General features: G+C 32.5%; 1 pseudogene; it reads right to left on the bottom strand.

Moving 5' to 3' along the window:
- Positions 1-7,737: 7,737 nt before the first annotated feature.
- On the bottom strand, positions 7,738-8,050 carry LOC105743689 (annotated as a pseudogene).
- Positions 8,051-8,395: the final 345 nt, after the last annotated feature.

Below are 8,395 nucleotides of genomic sequence, written 5' to 3' on the forward strand. Positions count from 1 at the left end.
ATTTGCAGCACTGCTAAAATGTGCAAGTCCCAAATCTCCTGTAAGGTTTAAGGCAAACTCTTAGCTATAAGGCCCTGTGCACATATAAAGAAAGTTAAATTCAATAGTTAATGGCACAAGATAGGCATTTACATTCCAAAAGTTACAAATGAGGTGACACAAAGGAATGTGACCAAAGCAAGTCTAAAATCTAGCATGGCAGACATTAAGTCCTTTATTTCTGGCAATGCCTTCTGAGAAAATCTGTGATGATATGTGAACTCCAAAGAGTTTGGGTGGCTCTGCCCCTACAGTACTGGTAGAGGTTGTAGCTCTCATGCTTTTCTCTTGGGCTGAATCTGTGCTTTTCTTGCAGTTTTCCTCTGCCAATCTGTACTCCTGGCTTCTGCAAGCTTCTGAGGTATCCACTGCACCTTCAGCTTCACAATCACAGCTTCACACAGTGCCCTCTCTGGGACACTCTGCCATTTTGAAACCTTGTTGGAAGACTTCTTTATTCCTCAACTATTTCTCTTGAATGGTTCATGTGCCTAAAAGCAGCACCACATGGATGACACCAGGGTCTGTGACGAGACAGAGCAGCAGCCAGGAGTATTCTTTCTTTCTTGTCTCTAGGGGCAAGTACTTAGATCACTGATCACTGTTTTCATCCTGAAAAACAAATGCACTATGATACCATTCTGGAACGTGGTGCTCTGGGGCTCTGTTCTAATCAAAGTTTTGCCCTTTTGCAACTCTGAGGCTACAAAGACAGAAATCCCTCATTTTCATGATTTCCTCCCTCCTCTCTCCTTCATTTATGTCTTTTTCCCTTCTTGCTTAACTTTCTTCCTTCTTTCTTTTTATTTTTTTATTCTCTAATATTGTCAATATAAAAGTACTTTATTTCTGTAGGATAATCTATGTATACATAGCCAAATAAAATATACATTGAATATTAATGTCCAAAATCATAGAAGAATGAATATTGAGTCAAAATAGATTAAGGTACAGTTATGTCAATGTATAAAATACATTAAAATGTGTTAATATGTAACACAGTTTCTCCTAATGATTTAATTCATAATAGATTGATACAAGACTTTCCTATGTTGATCTAAATTCTTATTTCAAGAAAAAGTTATTTGAAGACATATTATTATTTTGGAGATTCATTTAATACATTTTTATTTAATTATAATGAAATATATATATATATATATATTATTTGAGGAACAAAGACTAACATAATATTAAAATCTTTGATGAAAGTTTAATAGATGTAGAAGGAAATAAAACATTATTCTACAATAAGCTTCTTTGAATACACTAGTTGTGAAAGCATGTTGCTGAACATTGACATTTTGTCTTGTTTTTACTTATGGTAAATGTTAGATTTATAAACAAAACTTTTGAATAAATTGTATTTTCACAATTTGAAATTCCAATGATCTAATGTTTGAAAATTACTCTTCTATCTTATTGAATATGACTTGGAGAGATACACCCAGAAAATGTACATTTTGAAGTCATATTAGAGACATTTCCAATACTTTTGTTTACAAAATACCATCTCTTAAAATTTCATATTCAGTTTAAGTTGTCATAACCAAGCAGTGTCATGCTATCCTTTTAAAGAAATGCATTAATATGTCACATAAAACAGAAAAAACAGACTCAGAGATTGCTAGAATTCCTAAGTGTTTACCACAGAACATTACACAATGAGCATTGTTTGAATCCTATGATCATTTTTCAAGTCCTTTGGAGGAACAAGACCAATTGAATGTCTATGAATTTGTAAGAAAGAGTTTAGCAGATTGGCTTATGTAACTAGAAGCTGAATAGTCTTACAATGAACTTTTGCACGCTGCAGATCTTAGAAATAGTAGCTACTGCTCTAAAAGGACGGAGGCTCCAGAAAAAGCAGGATCAGTGCTGCATTTTAATTCAAAGGCTGAAATCGTATAAGCATCCTGGAGAATTTTTCATAATCACTTTCCATGTCTGAAGATTCTGCAAAATCGCAGAGGTGATGATGCCATCAAAACTGCATCTACTCAAGAAGAGCAGAAGTTATGCAAGTGTATGTTTCCCTTCCTTTGTTTATGTTCCTCCCAGGTCCCTTCTGCACTGAACAGTGCCTCCCTTGTGCAGGGCACATCTGCTCCTTGGTTCACTCACCCTGACACTCTCTTTCTCTCATTGAGCCAACTGATGACTCAGCTTAACTACAACTGTAAAATAGAAGCGTCTCAGTGTCACTTTTGATCATTGAGGTCAACTTAGTGTTTTATTGTAAAACCTAAGATTGTGTTTTAAAAATTTGGAGTGAAAAAAATGAACTATGAAAAAAAATAAAAAATAAAAAAAAATTTGGAGTGAAGTGCTCAAGAATGAACTGCTGAATTCAGGGTCTTACACAAGCTAAGCAAATATGTTCCAATTAAGCCAAAATTTTCTGTCTCAGATTTCTATGAATTTGTCCCCTTCCTGAACTGCTCTTGAGTAAATCTCATAGGAGTTACTATGTTTAGAGTGACCCAAAATGAAAAATATGTATAGTGTGGGTATGTAAAAATATAAATGTAATAAAAAAATTTTGAAAATAGGCAATTTCAAAATGAAATTACAATGTAAATATAGATGATAAAATAGTTAACTGTATATAAATTTAATGACACACTCAGATGAAGTAATGCATATAAAAGCATGTACCTTTCATGCTGTCATAACATTCTAAATTTACAAAAGAATCAAAAGTTGAGATTTAACTTACAGTTGGGGCAGAAGCCTTATAGAACAGCTACGTCATTTTAAGTAGATTCTGAAGTCAATAAAAATTTAATAAAGTAATATAAATTACATAGAGATTCAATAAAAATATATCATGTTTTGAATGACAAACCTTTCAGTGACATCTAAGAACGTGCTGCATGAAGAGCCCCTATTCTTCTCTCCTAGGTGCTGTTTTCAAGGTCATATCACTTTTGTCTTTCCAGAATCTTCTGATGTTGAATCACATGCAGTTTGTAAGTTGAGGTGAGCTTAACCCAGGCAAAGTTTATATTCACCTAATATAATAAAAAGAATAAAAGGGAAAAATTATATTTCTCTACAAAACAGCACTGCTTGGTTTTTGTTTTTTGTAAGGCAAAGGGAAAATTATGAATATTTCTATGATATATCAGAAACATGAGCTCAGGATAATACAAAGAAAAAGGAAAATTAGGCATTTCGTGGCAGTGAGGGAGATGGAGTAGAAGAGAATTAAAAGAAAAAGCAAGCTGTGTTATGTACAAATACCCATTGTCAAGATGAATATAAATTTTATATACTAAAACATGTACTAATAAAAGAAATTTTAGATGCAATGATATAGATACTGAAGCAAATTATTTGGTTTCTGTGTTTAATGGCCAAATCTTCCATTGCTCCTCAGCTCACTATTATGAATTCCTCAGTATTAGGAGAACTTAATGGACAAGCAAAATGTGAGAATTTGGGCCAATAAATAAATGAGATAGCACTGGGAGTGTGGTTGATTTTATTTAAATAGGAAGTATTTATTTGGGCTTATATATATTTTAAAAGGAATGAAGAGAAAAATACATGCCTAGTTGTGAAACGCATTTTTTCTTGAAAGAGTGACTTCTCCAAAGTAAAGGACAAATAATATAAATTGCAGATGAAAGAAGGAAAATTACATAGCAGATGCTAATATAATATCAATATACTTTAACAATATTCATTAAAATAAGCAAGTATGTAATTGAGTAAGTGAAAACCCAATTAACCTGCTTAACCTGACTGTTTAAATTGCAAGTTGCTAACGTACCACGCATACAATTCCAGTATCATGAGAATATTTGGTGAATTCAAATGATTTTAAGACAAATTTAGTATTCAAACATACAATTCTACAGGTAAATATAAAGCAATGTAATTTAGGTAAAATTACAAATACCATCTATACCTAATGTTAAACACATTTATAATGTTCCACAGGTATTTTGATGGAAATTTCAGCACTTAAATTAGATATTAAAAATGAAAATATTGAAGAATTGTAAGCACATAAAACTATAACATGTACCAGCCTGGGAAGATAGTTCAGCAGCATAACTGCTTGCCTGGCAAGTGCAAGGTCCTGAGTTCAATTCTTGGTACTGAAACAAACAAAAAAACAACCCTACAATGTATGCCATACTGTCTCTGATACCATACTTGTGTGAGAACAAAAGCCACACAATTTTTAAATTTGAAACATAGTACAGATCTTTGGGAGACTGTAAAGTACAAAGAGTGGGGGATGGAGAGTAGAACCTTCTCGCCCTTTCCTCTTAAAAGACAAGCAAGAATATCAACATATTCTCTCAGAAGATGAGAAACATTTCAGAGGTAAATACATTCTCTTGAAGCTGTGTTAGAGGAATCTTTGTATTTGGCAAATATATTGACATGGATTATAACTTCCATTGAAATCAATATATTCCATTCCTTATTGGAGCTCCTCATCTGACTTCAGGTGTACCTGGTATTGTCGATAACTGCCTGCTATAGGCAAGGACATCCTTGAGAGAACAGACTGAAAGTAGATGACTTATGTTTCTGTGGAAAAGTAGTAGCTTTGGAAGAGAAATGGTGTGTACTTGTTGTGTTATGGAAAGCTGAACAACACTATGTACAACAAAATTATGATGTACGTGACTGTGGAAAATTGTTATCAGACCATGTCTCCCTGTTATTATGGTTATTCATCATTACTTATTTATATATTCAAGACATATAAGACACCCTGATAATTTTTTACTCATCAATCATACAAATGTTTCCCTTAATTGTGACTTTTACTAAAATTGTATGCCACAAGTGTGTTATCTACATAAAAATATAGTTCCTGTTTCTATTTCTTCTAACTTCTTGATAGTATTATGAACTCTTAACATAATACTATATAATAATGATATTTAAAGAAATAACTTTGTGAAAGTATCATTAGATAAAGTTCAAACTTTCTGAGGTTTTCTCAGAAATAAGACCACTTTTAGGAAGCCAAATTAATACTTAAAAATGAATAAGTAAATAGCATCATATGTGTGGTATGGTCCACCCTCATGGATGGTCAATTTCTTTATATAAATTTGTTTTAATTAGAAATTTTAAACATTTCTAGTTCTCAGGAAGTAGAACTTTAGCTTTAACTATAACTTTAAGAATACAAGGAATGTTAATTATTGAAAATGGCCTACTAATTTGATTTAAAACTGTCTCATTGCTATTTGTTTCTTATTAAAATTATGGGGGAAAAAGAATACAAGGAAATGAAACATCTCATAAAAGTTCATGCAGTATTTTTTACTTACAAGTCTACATAATAAAAGTAAGTAATATTGTCATTGCTAATATTTTAAAGTTAATTCAGAAATTTCTGAAGATTCTTACTGTTTATTCCTGTATGCCAACCAAGTAGTATCATCTTTTTTACCTTGAAAGTACAAGACATTGAAACTTGTGTTAAAGGGGCTGGGAGAGACGGCTCAGTAGAATAAGCACTTCCTTGGCAAGCACAAAGGTCTGAGTTCTATCCCCAGTTCTGCCAAAAGAAAAGAAAGAAAGAAAGATGTTAAACATGAGACCTTAGTTTACATTGGCAAATGCTAACACTTACCTCCATTAAAGTTTTCATAAATATATGATAGCTACAGTGGATCCAGTTTTTCTGTTTAAAGAGCAGTTAAAATTTCTACATATTTTTGAACAATAGTAAACTTTATTAACCTATGAAATAATACAAAAAATCTATTCTATAGTAGTAATTCCACTTGCATCTAACTGCATAATATCTGACACCTGATAGCTTCATTTTTCATTTTTCCAATATAAATAAACTATATGGATATACATTTCCAGAAAGAAACAAGTATAATAAATGCTTCAGAAAAATATATTTTTCTTTGTTTATAACAAAAAATTTACACATTAGCCACTAATGTAGACCAGAGACACTATGTAGAATTCATCCACTTTTCCGTAATAGGTAACTGGACTATTGCATGGTATAGCACTATGTAACATACCTACATGATATAGCCACTGAGTTTTCTAGCTTCTATACTCCGTTTTCTATGCTCAGTGTTCTACCTTCTCTACTTGTATGCAAGTAAGGAGAGAGCATGCTCATAAGTAAAATAAATCAATCTCACATGTGTAAACATCACATTGTGTCCCTAGTGCATAAAAATGAAAGGATAATGATATTTCTCTTAATTTGAACTTGGTACAGTATGCCACTAGTCTGGATGATGTAGGCATTTGCAACACAATGGTACTTGTGTATTTGATTGTTAAAAAGCATAATGAAAATATGGTATAAAATATTTTTAAAAATAGTGCTCCTGAATGAGGCACATGCTATAGAGACTGAAGGACAAGAGGTTCTTGTGGGTAAGTCAGTGTGTATGCACAAACATATCCCCGTACATTTCTGTGCATGATGCTAGACTATAAATTCCAGCCTTACAGTTTGATAAATTTATAATGCATTGATAATGATTTGATTTTCACTTACTGTAATTTTTTTCTTTATTCAGTTTAGAAAGCTTTTCAAATTTTTTACTAGTAACTTTTATTTTGAAATGCATTATAAATAGGAATAACCTTTTAGCTCCATTTTCATTTTGTAGAACTACTGTCATAGATGCAGTCATCTGTGATGAAACTCTATAATGCCTATTTAATCAACTTATGTTGGATTCAAAGAAACACTGATGAACCTTAACAATTTTATTGCTGAAAAGAATAACATTAGTTTAAATATTGGCAAATCCAAAACTGACATCTTTTTATGTTAAATAGTATTGCATTCAAAATGTATTTATCAAGGCCCATGAGACAGCTCAGTGGACCAATTGCCTGCTTAGGCAAGGGTAGGGATCAGGATTCAATCCCAGCTGCCCCCAGTGTGCTGAGCCAGCCACTGAATCTGGACTTGGTGATGCCCACCTATAATCCCAATGCTAGGGAGGAAGACAACAGGAGGATCACTATCAGTCCAAGCTGTGTGGTAAAACCCTGTACCAGATATATTTTTAAAAAGCATTTATCATGCACTAAATATATATAAAATATATATAGCCATGAATAAAGAAATGGAACAATTGAAATTTTGTTTTAACCATTATCTATTTCTTCAATGATAAATTATAAAATTCTTACATAATTTAATATTAATGATATATTCTTTACATTTAATTGTCTATATGATTTGACTTTACCAACATACAGAAAACTGAGTATTTTTCATACTAAAATTGAATACCTCTTTTCCATCATTAATTGAAAATTTTACAGGTGATCTCCATTTTTCAAGTATGGCAAAAGTGAAACAGGGTTATTTTTTAGGCTCCAAACCCAAAAATGTTATTCAATTTAATGCATCTGTTTACATGTAGTTTTATTGAAATCAATCGTTTCACTTCTCACCCATTGTGCTAATGCACAGAATAATGATACTAGTAATTTTCTGTCCTATCATTAAGTATTAAGCTACTCTATCACAGCTCTGTATAGAGTACATGTTCATTTTTTTCCTGTACTGTATATTGTTTTTTTCAAAGGGTAGAGTTAATATTTTGCTCTCCTTTATAATCAGATGGCAGTTGGGTATATAATTTCCATACTTAGTTTTTTGTAAATTAAAAAAATATTAAAACCTTTAAACCACTGTAGTTACGTTCTTCAGAAAACACAGTTAGATTAACTCATAACGGTGGCTTCCAGCTTCCCCTTATTAGCACCGGAAAACTCACTCATCTTCTCCCCCTTTTCAAAAAAACTGGAAAGTTGGCACGCACTCGACTTAACAATCTGCAGCAACATCCAAACAGTCATCCACATCTACTTCAAGGAACAACACGTTGGAATACTTTTCAGACAGGGAATGAAGGAAAGACTTGATCATTTTGCAAGGCCCACCCCACGTGGCTGAGAAATCAACTACTACAAGTTTATCTACTGCAGCAGCCAGGGCTTGCTGAAGGGCCTCTTTGCTTTCAATCTGCTGCAGCATGCTGAATGCTGGAAACTTGATGAGCTACCAAAGCAAATGATGGAAGCGGATGGAAGGTGCGGGATGTAGCTCCTGTATTGCATATTGTAAACCTTTTTATATATTAGGAAATATTCATTAATACTAAGTGATTATTACAAACCATCTAGCTTTTGGTTCTACATTGTTTAAAGAGGTCCATTATTTATAATTTCTTTAGAAAAACATTCAAGTGCAAATTGTATGTTTTACCGAAAAGCTGATGCATAAGTATATTTACATCTGTTTGTACTCTTCTTCTTCTTCTTCTTCTTCTTCTTCTTCTTCTTCTTCTTCTTCTTCTTCTTCTTCTTCTTCTTCTTCTTC

This window comes from Octodon degus, unplaced genomic scaffold (genome assembly GCF_000260255.1).
Source record: "Octodon degus isolate 3935 unplaced genomic scaffold, OctDeg1.0 scaffold00150, whole genome shotgun sequence".
NCBI lineage: Eukaryota > Metazoa > Chordata > Mammalia > Rodentia > Octodontidae > Octodon > Octodon degus.